This window comes from Staurois parvus, unplaced genomic scaffold (assembly GCF_062004578.1).
Source record: "Staurois parvus isolate SC_StPar_1 unplaced genomic scaffold, SC_StPar_1.0 ptg000704l, whole genome shotgun sequence".
Classification (NCBI taxonomy): Eukaryota; Metazoa; Chordata; class Amphibia; order Anura; family Ranidae; genus Staurois; species Staurois parvus.
This window is the reverse complement of record NW_028318500.1, coordinates 8,042,990-8,058,070: the sequence shown is the minus strand read 5'-3', so window position 1 is coordinate 8,058,070 and position 15,081 is coordinate 8,042,990. Positions and strand designations below refer to the sequence as shown.

General features: G+C 43.4%; 1 non-coding gene and 2 pseudogenes across 1 annotated transcript; 2 read left to right on the top strand and 1 right to left on the bottom strand.

Moving 5' to 3' along the window:
• Nucleotides 1-1,934: 1,934 nt before the first annotated feature.
• LOC149446001 (U2 spliceosomal RNA) lies at nt 1,935-2,049 on the top strand (annotated as a pseudogene).
• Nucleotides 2,050-5,680: 3,631 nt separating this feature from the next.
• LOC149446000 (U4 spliceosomal RNA) lies at nt 5,681-5,821 on the bottom strand. Its single transcript, XR_016306306.1, has one exon. It is a non-coding gene; the product is annotated as a U4 spliceosomal RNA (small nuclear RNA).
• A 9,094-nt stretch (nt 5,822-14,915) lies between these two features.
• Nucleotides 14,916-15,031, top strand: LOC149445999 (U2 spliceosomal RNA; annotated as a pseudogene).
• Nucleotides 15,032-15,081: the final 50 nt, after the last annotated feature.

The window sequence follows — 15,081 nt, the reverse complement described above, 5'->3', positions numbered from 1 at the left end:
CACCCATATCTTCTCAACACATTTCCGCCCACATACTTCAACATACACCCCGCCAAACTCTCCTTCTTACTCAACTTCACGCACATACCCACATACCGCACAAACACTCTTTTCCACACTCACCATCCCCTTACCACCATTCAACACGGTTTTCACCACTTTCTCTCGTTTCAGCTTCTCAGCCCTCGAGGACCAGAAGAATTGAAAGAACAATCTAATGATCCGCCTCAACACCTTATCCTGTGCCGGAAATACCTGGTATAAAAACCACAAAATTGGCATCAGTACCGCTTTTATGATAAGAATTTTCCCTTCAAACGACAAAGTCCGCAACGACCAAAAGGTTATTTTTTGTTGTATTTTCCCTATCACATCCTCCCAACTCTCTCTTCCAAACAGGTCACATTCAAACTTCACTCCCAACACCCTCACACTTCCCTTACACACCTTCCAATCATGTCTTCCAATCACACCCCAATCACCAAAAAACGTACATTCACTTTTAGCCAGACTCATTCTAAATCCACTAGCCATGCAAAAGCTTTCAACTAACAATTTTGCCCTTCTCAAACTCTCCACATTCTTACAGGTCACAGTTATATCGTCCATATATCCAATCACCTTCAACATTTTACCCCCACTCCCGGGTACCACTAATCCACTCAAACATTTATCCTTCACAAGCATCCTCACTAAAGGTTCAATTGCACACACAAACAGTACAGGGAACAAAGGACACCCCTGCCTTACTCCTGCTTTCACCTCCACACCATCTGTCACCCATCCATTCACTTGCACTCTACTAGTGATACCCCCATACAAACATCTCACCCACTCAATCATCCTCATAGGCACTCCCATTTTCTCTAACACCGCAAACATAAACCCATGCGCCACTCTATCATACGCCTTTTCAAAATCTACATTTAAAACAGCCGCAACACGCTTCCTCTCCTTACAGTCCCATAACACATCCCTCAAACATACGAACCCTTCCGCAATCGTTCGCCCTGGCACTGCACACATCTGTTCCTCTCCAAGCATTCCATCTATCACCCCACGCAGCCTATTAGCGAGTACTTTAGCGATTAATTTGTAATCCACGTTCAATAAGGAGATAGGTCTCCAATTCTTCAGGTCCCGTTTATCACCTTTTTTAAAGAGCAACACAATCACACTCTCTGCCATGCTTTAAGACAACGCACCACCTCTCAACACCGTCACACATACCTCATGCACCCACTTCCCAATCATATCCCAAAACGTACAGTAAAACTCAACAGGCAAACCATCCAAACCAGGGATTTTCCCTTTCTTCATTCCTTTCATACTTCTTTCTATTTCATCAAAACTCACCTCCTCACTCAAAACCATTTTCTCCTCCTCCCCCAACCGCTCTTCAATCTCACCCAAGACCTCTTTTTCAACATTCATATCTCTCTTACTTACAGAAAACAAATTTTGATAGAACTTTCTCACCTCACCCATCACACGCTCATTCCCACTCACCACCCTGCCATCCTCACCCAACACACTCGTCACCTCATTTTTACTTCCATACACCTTTCGAAAAAAGAACCTCGTACATCTTTCATCCTTCTCTCTCACAACCGCTTTTGCCTGTGCCAACATTCTCTTCCCTTTCAATTCCATAAACTTATTCACCTTCACTCTAGCTTCAGCCATCTCATTCACCACATTCTCTCCCCATTCACTCACCTCTTCCAAATATTTCAATCTCCTCTGCCACCAATCATACTCCTCTCGCTCTCTTTTCACTCTCTCACATCCTTTCCTCACAAAAAACCGTTTCACTCACTTTCACCCATTCTCACCAAGCAACTATACTCTCAAACTCCAATCTCTTCTTAACCCATTTACCAAAAACCATACAAAACTCTTCCCTAACATTCACATCCTCAAGCAATTCAACATTCGCTTCTCGGCCTTTTGGCTAAGATCAAGTGTAGTATCTGTTCTTATCAGTGTCCAGTGGGGGTGCTCCCGACCATTCTAGTTTACGGGGATGGTTGTTGTATAGTACCCTCACTGGTATGATGGGGGTCCGGAAGGCTAGTACCGGAGGGACAGAAACCAGGGAGCGCCAGGGGCCTTGGGAGTAATTCCTCTGGGGAGACCGGAAAGACCCAGTACCTCCTGATCTGAACATGCTACCTTGGTCTGGCCAGGGGCTGGGGACGCAAAAAGTCCGCAAACTCAGTGCCCCCTGGGGAAGACGCTCTCAGGGGTGTCACTAGTAACACTTGGGTGTGGGACCCCACGGTGTGAAGATGACACATGGCCACTGTTTTTTTCACCTCTTTTTGCACAGCGCCCTAAGGACCAGGCCTTTTGGCTAAGTTCAGGGCAATTTTTGCTACAGGCCTCAGGGCCTGGTCTGTGCACATTTCGGCACGGTACCATTTTTATTATTTTCTTACTTTATCTTTTACTTTATTTATTATGCACTCCCACGTTTGTCACTTTTTCTTTGCCTTATGTGTGTGTTTCACGGATGGAGGGTGTGGGTCCTCGGGCCTACCCTGAAGTCTAGGGGGAGGATGTGTGGCCATACGGTTCCTTCCTCCCCTGATCCCTAGAGGACTCTTCTTCGGGAGAGTCCCCTTGCCTAGTACTGAATGTCCGGCTTCGGCTTGGCATAGGGAACGGTGGTCCACCCGGCCTTTTGGTCAGGAGGACCAAGTGGGAACCTAGTCCCCGTCAGGAGCTTCGTGCCCCGGGGGATCAGGGACAGCGGTCCAAGCCCCTTTCGGGGTAGGACACAGCACACCCCTAAGTGCACGTTTTTCGTGTGGTGTTTTGCACTTGCACTTTTTTGCGGACACTTACGGGTTTTTTCGATATAGTTGCACGTTTGCGGACTTAAAAAAAAAAAAAAAAAAAAAAAAAAGCAATTCAACATTCAACTTCCATACACCTCTCCCATGCACCTTGTCAGACACCATACTTACAACACACTCAATATGGCCATGGTCCGTGAAAGGTGCCCGCTGTACCGAGAAAGTTTCAGCTGAAAAATCCTGTGAAGAGAGGCAAAAATCAATCCTGGAACTCAAGTGGCGACTCGCAGAAAAATAAGTGTGCCCTTTGGATTTTCCATTATCCAGCAGACCCAAGTCTGCACATAACTCAGTCAATACTTTACTTGACTTGTCAATCCCTCCACCAACACCACCCCCACCCCTCACACCCCCCCTCCCCCCACCCCTCCTATCCCCCCCCTCCAACACACAGTTAAAATCTCCAAGAACCAATAGAGGTTCACAGCCACCCAAAAAATGCCGCAATTTTTGAAATAAATCAATTCTCTCCTTCTTGCTCGTGGGAGCATATATATTTACAATCCTAAAACAGAAATCACCCACCCCCACCCTAACCATTAAAGCTCTTCCCCGTTCAATATGAATTATTTGTAAGATCTTATACTTCCAACTTTTGAAAAGAATGCCGACTCCTTCATTTCTCCGCACACCCCCTGACCATACTGTCGGTCCAAAGACCCATTCGTTCTTTCCAGGGTCCTCTTGAAGGTTGCATTCCTGTATACAGTGGAAGTCCCCCGGAACCAAGGACAAATATCTCAAAATGGCCGCCCTCCTTGGTCCAGAGCATATGCTCCTCACATTCAATGATGAACAGGTAATATTCATATAAGCTGTGAGAAGAAAGGGACAAAACATTAAGAATCTTTTAAACAATACACATTCCTAAAGTCAAGTTGCCCTCTTCCTACTCCGGCTCCTCCCCCCTTTACCAGGAGTTCTTGCCCCTGCCACCCCCTCCATCCTGGCAGTTTCCACTGTTTTCCTGAACCCCATCAGAGACTGCAGACACTCTACTTTGCCAGTACTAATGAAAGATTCAGTAGACCGGGTGGAAGAATCTGAATCAATTTCCACCTCAATTTCCGCTCCCTCCTGCTCAGGACTAGAGGCCTCAGAAATAATTTGAGAAGCCGAGATATTCTTCTTTTTCTTTTTCCTCTTCAAGGTATCCCTTGATAAATCCATACTTTCCCCTGTTGCCCTACCACCTTCCAACACAGCACTGCCCCCTTCCAGGGCTTCAGAAATTTGAGCCACAGCATCCCTTAGCAAATTCATACTTTCTTCAGTTGCCCCTCCACCCTCCACCACTGCACTGACCCCCTCCAAGGCTCCAGATGTTTGAGCCAGGGTCCCCACAATGGCTTCTCCAGGTTTGGGCATCTCCAAGACTTCAGCGACAGCACTGGTGGTAGGCTCCTCTGTCCCAGGGCCCCCCCCCACCACCACCGCCGCATAAGATGGTGCCCGTGGTTGGCCAGGCCCCTTTGCCGGTCTGTCCCCCAGAATAGGACATTGTCTGGCCAGATGATCTTCCTTTCCACAAAAATGACACTTCCGCCCTTCCGGGCATTCAGTAGTCCTATGGCCAGCCTTAAAACAATTCCGGCAAACGATGCCCGCTTCACATTTATCTCGCACATGCCCAAAGGCAAAACAATTGCGGCAGAATTGGGGTTGTCCCGGATACCACAACACTCCGCGGTTGGGACCGATAGAAAAAGCCTGTGGGGGGTGCTTATACCCACCAACTCCGCTACTGTCCTTTCTGAGTTGCACAAAATATCTCCGATGGCCATTAAAAGTACCAAGTATATTCGTCTGGTTGATACCGACCGAAACATCAGTGCAATATTTGCTCAAAAAGGTCCGCACTTCATCCTCCCGCACAAACGGATTATACATTTGCACAGTAACTGGAACCCGCTGTCTTGACTCATTAGCTGTAAAAGTAATTCCTTCCATCATAGGTTCTTGAATCTTCTCCTGCTGTCTCAGCAAACAGGTCTGGAGGACCGCCAAGCGGAAAAAAGTAACGTCAAAAAAGCCGCTGTTCGGGAAGGCTTGTACACAGAAAATCATCTCCAAAGGCATTCCCAAGAGATCCATGATCAGCTTCTTCTGAACGAAGTATAAGCCACACTCTGCACGTCTCGTCTCACAGACCGACACCCGTACGGTGTTTGGCACCTCTGGCGGCACCGCTGCCATCTCCTCCAAAGGAAAACCTGCCCTTGCCAACCCCTAGGGGATGACTCAGCCAAGCGATCGCCCCTCACAGCTTTTGAGGAGCGCCACCCCCAATAGCAGCAGGCGGGGCTTGGTGTACCCCGCCAGGCCGAGGGTGCTGGTCCTCTACTTGCTTAGCCTCTTAACCACAACCACGGAGTGATCGCAGCCAAAAGGCCGAGAAGCCTTTATTTTTTATAACCAAAAGTGAAAAATATTGTTTTTTTCAAATTTGGTCTTTTTTTGTTTATAGCGCAAAAAATAAAAAGCGCACAGGTGATCAAATACCAGAGAAAGAAAGCTCTACTTGTGTGAAAAAAAGGTCATAAATTTTGTTTGGGTACAGCATTGCATGACCACACAATTATCAATTGAAACAGCGCAGCGCTGAAGAGCAAACAATGGCCAGGTCATGAAGAGAGAAAACTCATGGAAAGCAAGCAGTTAAAGAGAAAGATACATTCAGGACATTTATGTTGGAGCTCTATTTCCACAGCTGCCTAGAAATCATTGATCTCTGAAAGCAAATTCTGAGCCATTTACTATATAACAGTAGAAATGATTCTAGAAAGAGATGAAATCTATTCTTCCACCAGATAGTTCAGTCTCCGTAGAGACTGCCAAAAATTGCCAGCGCCGGCTATGTTTCAAGCCGTCACGGCGGGGTATTGGGAAAAGTTTTCAATTAGCAATAATCGCGCCTCGGATAAACCTCATTGGCTACGATACTGCCACTGCGCAAAGCTACCGACTGAAGGGCGACGCCGAGCACCCACCCATAGGAACCTCTCACTCAGCTCAGGGAGAGACACACTGAAATGTTTATTTCATCTATTCTGTGTGATACCTGTGCTATTAACATTGTATTTTACAAATAACACGCGTACATAAGCTACACAAATCAATAATCTATAGCAATCTATATGTAAGCGAGGCAGTACGAGTCACTGCTGCATTATGGGTATTGTATTCAAATATATACTCACAGCTCCGCCTCCTATTGGTTGGAGGAACGACCTTGTCCCTCCCGCAGCTCTTGCTCCTTCAATGGTTCCAGGAACGGTCTCCTGACAATTCTTCCCACACGATATAGAGGGAGGAGCCCCGGACTACACGATGTCTTGTATTACAGATCACCGAGTATACCCGAGTATATAGACGGAGCCGATCCTGCTCACTATCGCCAGCTACAGGCAGTTAGCGGCACTACATGTGACAGGATTGCTAAAGAATGCGCTTTGTTTAGCTCGGCCATGCAGATAGTAATCGCAGCACCCGTCAATCCCCGGAAAGGTCATGTAGAAGATACATACCGCTGAGTGAATGTATTTATTGGGTGTATATATATGAGGTGGCAACCCAAGTCCAACCACGTTTTTTTTAATGTCCCCCATGTGAACAAGCGCGATAACAAGTACAGATCAGGAGACACACTGAAAAAATCTACAGCTCATGTATCTCAAAGTGGTTCCAATCTCAAAAGTTTTTTTTTCCCTAATGCATTCTCTGCATTGAGGTATACATATCCCCATAACCTGTTCTAGCACCTTCCATTCCTATACATTTACCTGCACCCTGTCACTGATCCAGCACTGTCCCAGCTGCAGCACTGCTCCTCTCTTCCTGGACTCACAGGAGACACTGACAGCAACATGAGCCATAGGCTCCTTCTGCTGTCAGTCAAACTGCTGTGAGTAGGGAGCAGGGATATGGCTTACCAACGCTGTGTGTGTCTATGGAAACACACAGCCAGGCTCAGGATTACGCACTCACGGGTGTTCCCATAGCACATGACTTGCTAAGGAGGCATTTAGAGTAAGAAGGGACAGCCAGTGTTGGTGGTAGACTCCAGAATAGGAGGAAAGGGACCGATCTGTGCCACATTGTTGCACAGAGCAGGTAAGTATAAGCTTTTTTTTATTTTAGGGAAAAAAGAGCCTTTAATATAAGTTTGATGGCATACATCCCAGATTTCCCACAGCAATCATGGCTTGTCATAGACACAAGGATGAGACCACCTTTAGAGCTCATTCAGACAGTGATATGTAGCCTGGTCACCACATGATTTAACCCTGAGAAGGCAGAAACACTGCAGCACACTATGCTGAACGTAGTTGCAGTTTGGTTGTGGTGTGACCCCATTCACTTGAATGGGTTACATGCTGTGGAGGTACTGCACCACAGCTGAACACGACGGGGGGTTTACTTATACAACAATAACCCTCAAAATGCCAATCCACTGCACACATGGTTGCAGCGCAGCCCCATTCACTTGAATGAGTTGCATGTTCTTCTTCAGGTGGCCAGTAAACTGCAGTTCAACCACCTGTTTTTACTGCCCTCCCAAACCACCCATATAAAAAAAGGACTTACCCTAGGTAAACTACGGATTTCAGTGCGTTTTCCAGTTTTCAGAAACGCACTACAGTCCATTTAATATGATTTTCTATGGCTCTAGTTCATGGCCGTGCGTTATGAGCTGGTGCATTTTTTGGAATGGGTCAGGGACTTTTTTTTCTCTGCAGCAAATTGCATTTTGCATGTAATCACTTCAATGGACCCACTCCAAACATGCAAATGTTGCGTTTTTGCTGCCTTTTGAGGTTTCTTTTTTGCTAATAGAATAGTATGACAGCTCTGTTCGTGTAGTGTGACTCTGATGCGACTTTGCACTCTCTGGCACTCAAGTAGCATCAAAGTCACATTAAAGTAGTGCAGGAACCTTTATGAGGCCAAAGTCGCATGTTAGGGTTAATGGCAAGGGTTACGGTTAGGAGTAAATGTTAGGATTAGAGCTAGGGTTATCGTTAGGTTTAGTGTTAGCAGTAATTGTTAGGGTTGAAACTCTAACCCCAACAATTACTGCTAATCCTAACTCTAACCCTTACCTGCTTTGTGCAATAGTATACAATGAACCCTTACCTCCTCTTCTCAGTATGCCATATGCTATGGGACACACATGTGAGTTGGGCTGTGTATGTCCATAGACAAACACAATACAGCTTAGCCTCACCACCTACTCTTTCCTCACAGGATTAGATTGACAGCAGCAGGAGCCATGGGTTCCTACTGCTTTCAATCTGGCCTATGAGAAAAGGAAGAGAGGCCACCCCTGCTGCAAATAGGCACAGTGTTTGCTCCAGAAAGGATACAGGTAATTGTTAGAGGAACAATCTGATAGTGGGACATTTTTTTAATGCAGAGAAATAATTATGGTTAAAAATGATGTGATTTTATAACCACTTTAAACTGGCCATAGACGGATTGAAATTCAACCAGTTCAGCAGGGATTGGCTTCCTACTTGAGGGAATTTGATCTAATAATCAGCTTCTCTTGAATGACAATTTGGCTGCAGCTGATTGAATGACAAATTTTCAATCAGCTGCAGAGCTGATCAATGTGTTCTGACAGTAGAGGAGTCCCCACTGTAAAAATATAATAGTGCAGCAGGAAGCATTCCTCCATCCACCTTAAATGTATAGATGTAGGAATCTGTAAAAAAAAAGATCCATCTATGGCCTGCCATAATCCTGGAATACACAGTAAAAATATCATACGAAAAATTTTGTTGATCAAATGATCAACCGGTTTTCTCTTTGCTCATGAGCAGGATGTTATAACTGGTAACGATATTGTGAATTAAAAAATCTGGTCGAACCACAGTGAAAATTTTTGTAGTTTCACATGCGATTTTCTATGCGGTGGTATGACGGCCGTCTGAAAAAAATCTATCAAGCACTATCACGCATGAGCAGAAACAGAAGATGACCGGGATGTTTATGTCCAAGGATCCATAAATCCAATTTAATCCAAATAATTCCAAGGATTTATGTCAAATCGCTTGTTCTGGGCGGCAGGGCGTTGAGCACTTGGAAGGGCGTGGCTACAAAGTCACACGCACACTGCATCACTTCAACTGGTACGGAAGACATCAACACTACATATTGCTCAACAAACTTTTTTGTCGATTGGTTAATGTGGGCCACAATTTCGACCAACGAACAAACACTGATTGGTTGTCGGATGACCGATCAGTCGATTTTCTTACTGTGTATTCCTGCCATTAGATTGTCTGCACTCCACACTGAAGAGCAGTGGAGACACTTCTAAGACAGATTTAGATGGACTTGACTAGCAAATGAAAGTAGAACTAATGCCGGCCATAGACGGGTCGAAAATTGACCGATTTTTGCACTGTTAGTGGGTTAATTGGTTGGCCGTTTTTCGGGTTTTTAGCACAGTTTTTTTATCAGTCATGTTGGAAAATTCATGGCCGATTAGGATGATTGGACGATTTTCCTGGCAATGATGGGCAAATCGGTCGATCGTTTTACCGATAAAAAATCTGCACATGAGGAAGAAGAAGGAGGAGGAGGAGGGTGGAGGGGAAGAAGAAGTTTCTGCCTCACAAGCAGTTAATTCAGTGCACCAGTCCTGGCCTTTGCCTGCCCTGTGACTGCTCTGTACTGCACTATGGAATGTACAGGTGTCACTGAATGGTGGCTTCGTTCTTTATTCTAAAGGAAGTTTTATGGAACTATAATGCCCAGCTTGTCCAGGAGGTATTAATAGAAGTGATTATTTTTCCATCAGCTTGGTTAAAAAGACAATAGTTTATTTCGTAGTCATGAAAATGACTGGCATGCAATATTTAGCAGAGCTGTACATGCAGTATATATAAGAGCTGAATCTGCAGTATATACAGTATATATAAGAGCTGAATCTGCAGTATATGCACTGTATATCAGAGCTGTACATGTAGTATATGCAGCATAATTTATAACTTTACATGTGGTATAAGCAATATATTTTATCTACGTACATGTAGTATATAGGGTATATGTCAGAGCTGTATCTATAGTATATGCAGTCTAACTCAGAGCTGTACATGTAGCATATATAGTATACATCAGAGCTGTGTATGTATTATATGGAGTATGTATCAGAGGAGCTATACATGTAGTATATATATTAGAACTGTACATGTAATCTATGCAGTATATATCAAAGCTGTACATGTAGTATATGGAGCATATATCAGAGCTGTAAATGTAGTTAATGGAGTTTATACTAGATTCGATCATAGGAATGGGAGACACCTGAATACTTCCTACGAACTGGAAGTCCAGTCCGCTATTATATTTTATATGAAAAAGTCTTGCGGTTGCAACAAATGTATCCATTTGTATCCAAATAAAAACATTGTAATCCAAATAATGTATTCGTATTGCTGCCACATTGTATGGTGTGCTCCCGTCTCTTGCCGGCCATAGACGGGTCGAAAATCGGCCGTTTTTTTTTTTTAACTTTGGTGGTAACGTCGGCTGATCGAACAACCGTTTTTTTGTTTTTTAAAATCGGCCGATGTTCAACCTGTCTATGGCCTGCTCAAAGCTTAACTTTAAAAAATTACAGCAGGCAGGCCATTTATTGCAGAAGAGATATGCAAATACCTTGGAGTCTACTTTCTAAAAATGGGTCATTTTGGAGGCGTTTGTACTGTCCTGGCATGTTATGGCCTTAGAAATGAGGTAGGCAGTTAGAATATCAGGGTTGATGAATTTGACAGACTGACAGACAGACAGACACACTTTGTTTTCATAAAAAATATTGCAAAATACACTGTGGTCTAGTTTATTAAGAAAGATTATTTATTTGCAAAGTTGTATAGCAAAAAAAATAAATCGCTGGCAGAGAGCACAGCTGCAGTAGCTGTGCTTTCTGTCAGTTCCCTGACAGCTCCAGGACACGCTGATCGGGACAGAAGAGTTTCTCTCTCCCAATCAGCGGTGTACACCCCTGCCCCCTAGTAAAACACTCCCCTCACACAGTTAACCCTTCCCCTGAATAATAAACTTAACCCCTTCCTCCCCAGTGCCATTATTACAGTGTCAGTGTTTTTTTTTTTTGCACTGATCACTGTATTGGTGTCACTGGGGATGTCAGTGACCCCAAGTCAGTACCCCCCAATGTCAGAATGTCCACTGCAGTCCCGCCATAAGTCGCTGATTGCCGACATAAGTCACTGATCGCCGCCATTATTAGTATAAACAAAAACTAAAAATCCCAGTATCTTTCCCGCCATTTGAAAACGCTATAACTTTCACTTAAACCAATTAATTTACACGTATTGGGGTTTTTTTTTGGCAAAGACATGTCGCAGAATGCATTTTGGCAGAAATTTATGACTAAATTTGATTTTTAATTTTTTTTTACTGGACATGTTTTATAGCAAAAAGTCCAAAATATTGTTTTTTTCCTCAAAATTGTCAGCTTTTTTTTTATAGCGCAAAAAATAAAAACTGCACAGGCGATCAAATACCACTGAAAGAAAGCTCAATTTGTGGGAAAAAAAAGATGTAAATTTCATTTATGTAACGTTTTGCATGACCGCACAATTGTCCGTTAAACTAGCGCAGTGCTAGTAGCGCTTTACGCTAATGGCGTAAATTGCAGTATCTATACCATAGTTTGTAGACGCTATAACTTCCACACAAAGCAATCAATATACACTTATTGGGATTTTTTTTACCAAAAACATGTAGCAGAATACATTTTGGCTTAAATTTATAATGAATCTGTCGTTCTAAGGTGACTCACAAGATGGCGGCTTGCATCAGCCCACCCTACGCTTTACATCACAACATGTGACTTCATCAGGGGATAGTCATTGGATGTTCTGCAGCTCATTTATAATCATCTCCATTGCAAACTAGTACGGCTTGCATCAGCCCACCCTACGCGTTACGTCACAACATGTGACTTCATCAGAGGATAGTCATTGGACGTTCTGCGGCTCATTTATAATCATCTCCATAATTGTTGTCACAGTAACCGCCCACAATAGTATGACAAGCGACATTTGCCTGTAACCGAACAGCACATTATAATAGGTTTTTTCCAGTGTTTGCCAGCTCATCTTGTGAGGACCAATTTATACATAATGGACTATGCGGTCACTCTACCCCCCTACAGTAGAGAAGCTGATGGAAATGGACAGAAGATTAACCCTACCATTTACATAATGATAACAATAAAATTAAAATGATGAAATATGCATAGTGACCAATGTGCCGATATATTAAGCCATCTATACATTAGGAAAAATATATACAGTGGGGATCGAAAGTTTGGGCACCCCAGCTAAAAAATTGTATTAATGTGCAAAAAGAAGCCAAGGAAAGATAAAAAAAAAAAATCGCCAAAAAGGCATCAAATTACAGATTAGACATTCATATAATATGTCAACTAAAGTTAGATTTTATTTCCATCATTTACACTTTCAAAATAACAGAAAACAAAAAAATGGCGTCTGCAAAAGTTTGGGCACCCTGCAGAGTTAATATCTTGTACTGCCCCCTTTCGCAAGTATCACAGCTTGTAAACGCTTTTTGTAGCCACCCAGGAGTCTTTCAATTCTTGTTTGAGGTATCTTTGCCCATTCTTCCTTACAAAAGTCTTCCAGTTCTTTGAGATTTCTGGGCTGTCTGTCACGCACTGCTCTTTTAAGGTCTATCCATAGATTTTCAATTATGTTGAGGTCAGGAGATTGTGAAGGCCATGGCAAAACCTTCAGTTTACGCCTCTTGATGTAATCCCCCGTGGATTTCGAGGTGTGTTTAGGATCATTATCCATTTGTAGAAGCCATCCTCTCTTTAATTTCAGCTTTTTCACAGATGGCATCAAGTTACCATCCAAAATTTGCTGAAATTTTATTGAATCCATTTTTCCTTCTACTCATGAGATGTTCCCTGTGCCACTGGCTGCAACACAACCCCAAAGCATGATTGATCCAACCCCATGCTTAACAGTTGGACAGAGGTTCTTTTCATTAAATTCTGTGCCCCTTCTTCTCCAAACGTACCTTTGCTCATTCCGCCCAAAAAGTTCAATTTTAACCTCATCGGTCCACAGAACATGTTTCCAAAATGCATCAGGTTTGTCTATATGTTCATTTGCAAAGTTCAAACGATGATTTTTGTGGTGAGGACGTAGAAGAGGTTTTCTTCTGATGACTCTTCCATGAAGACCATATTTGTACAAGTATCTCTTTATAGTGGAATAGTGTACCACAACTCCAGTGTCTGCCAGATCTTTCTGGAGGGATCGTGCAGTCAAACGTGGGTTTTGAATTGTTTTTCTCACAATCCTGCGAGCTGTTCTGTCTGATATTTTTCTTAGTCTTCCAGATCTTGCTTTAACTTCCACTGTTCCTGATGACTGCCATTTCTTAATTACATTCCGAACAGAGGATATTGACATCTGAAAACGCTTTGCTATCTTCTTATAGCCTTCTCCAGCTTTGTGAGCGTCAACTATTTTCAGTTTCAGTTTTCTAGACAACTGCTTAGAAGAACTCATGGTGCTGATTGTTGGGGCAAGGTCAGATGAGTCCGGCCATTTAACCTTTGAGATTGACATCACCTGGTCTTCCTAGACGGTGATTGAGAACAATCCATGACACTGGAAGGTCTCAGCTTGGCAAAGGGGGCAGTGCATGCTATAAATTCTGCAGGGTGCCCAAACTTTTGCAGACGCTATTTTTTTGTTTTCTGTTATTTTGAAAGTGTAAATGATGGAAATCTAACTTTTGTTGACATATTATAGGAATGTCTAATCTGTAATTTGATGCCTTTTGGAGCTTTTTCCATCTTTCCTTGGCTTCTTTATGCACATTAATACAAATTTTTAGCTGGAGTGCCCAAACTTTCGATCCCCACTGTATATATGTGTGTACCCTACCTATACTAATACTAAAATGACATAATAGGGCATGCATACTATATATAATGGGACATTCTTATAATGAATTTGACCTACCCTATAGTTAATCCATATACAGTGCATAGCAATCCACACTTGTACATAATGATGTTAAAAATTTTCTATAAAGCAATTGATGTCAAAATCTACTTTAACCCTTGCGGTACCAATGATTATAAATAAAAAATCCATTTGGATTCTTTCTGACTGAGGGTCCTGATCTTGTTACTACCCCTCCAATCTACCAGCCAACATGCACGCTACTTAGTTCAATGTAATCCCACTAGAGCATGCAGGTGACAAACTTCCAGAAACCTGCAAGGGTCCCCAAGGTTTCCGCTACCTAGGGGCCTCCGCAGAATGTAATCTGTTACGTTTTTTTTTTCCACATGACAGCATATGGTAGTCTCTTCATTTAAATGGCCTCCCCAATGCATGACAAATGCACCAAAAGAAGCTCGAGGACCCTTTCTGATGTTAAGGTGTTACTAAACCCAGGACCCTGCATTCACTATATCTGGTCTCCCGCAGTACACAAAACATGGAAATGCAATTATTACAGTAAATATAAACTGCTAAATACATTTTCTCATCAGCAGTTAAAGTTTTGTGACTTATATCAATGTCCAGCAGGGCACTGGTTAAAGCTTGTAGTAGGAGTTTTCATTCTGCTCTGACTGTCCTATGAGGCTGCATAACCCCTGACCCTCTGTCTGGATAGTGCAGATTGGCCTGGTGATGATCACATGCACCCTCCCAAGAAAAAAAAAACAACACTCTAGGCATACACACTAAACTGAGCATGTGCAGAGTAGCTCTCTATTATCAGCAGATGGATTGGGGACAGTAGAAGAAGGAGAGGATCAGAGAAGAAAGGATCACACAGTCTTTTTACACAATGTGGAGGATTAACCCCTTAGGTTCCATAGTGAGCACCACCTGCCTGGAGTTTGCATGTTCTCCCTGTGTCTGCATGGGTTTCCTCCAGGTACACCGGTTTTCTCCCACACTCCAAAGACATGCTGGTAGGTTAATTGACTCCTGCCTAAATTGACCCTAGTATGTGTATGTATGAATCGCTTCTCGGCCTTTTGGCTAAGATCAAGTGTAGTATCTGTTCTTATCAGTGTCCAGTGGGGGTGCTCCCGGCCATTCTAGCTTTGCGGGGATGGCTGTTGTATAGTACCCTCACTGGTATGATGGGGGTCCGGAAGGCTAGTACCGGAGGGACAGAAACCAGG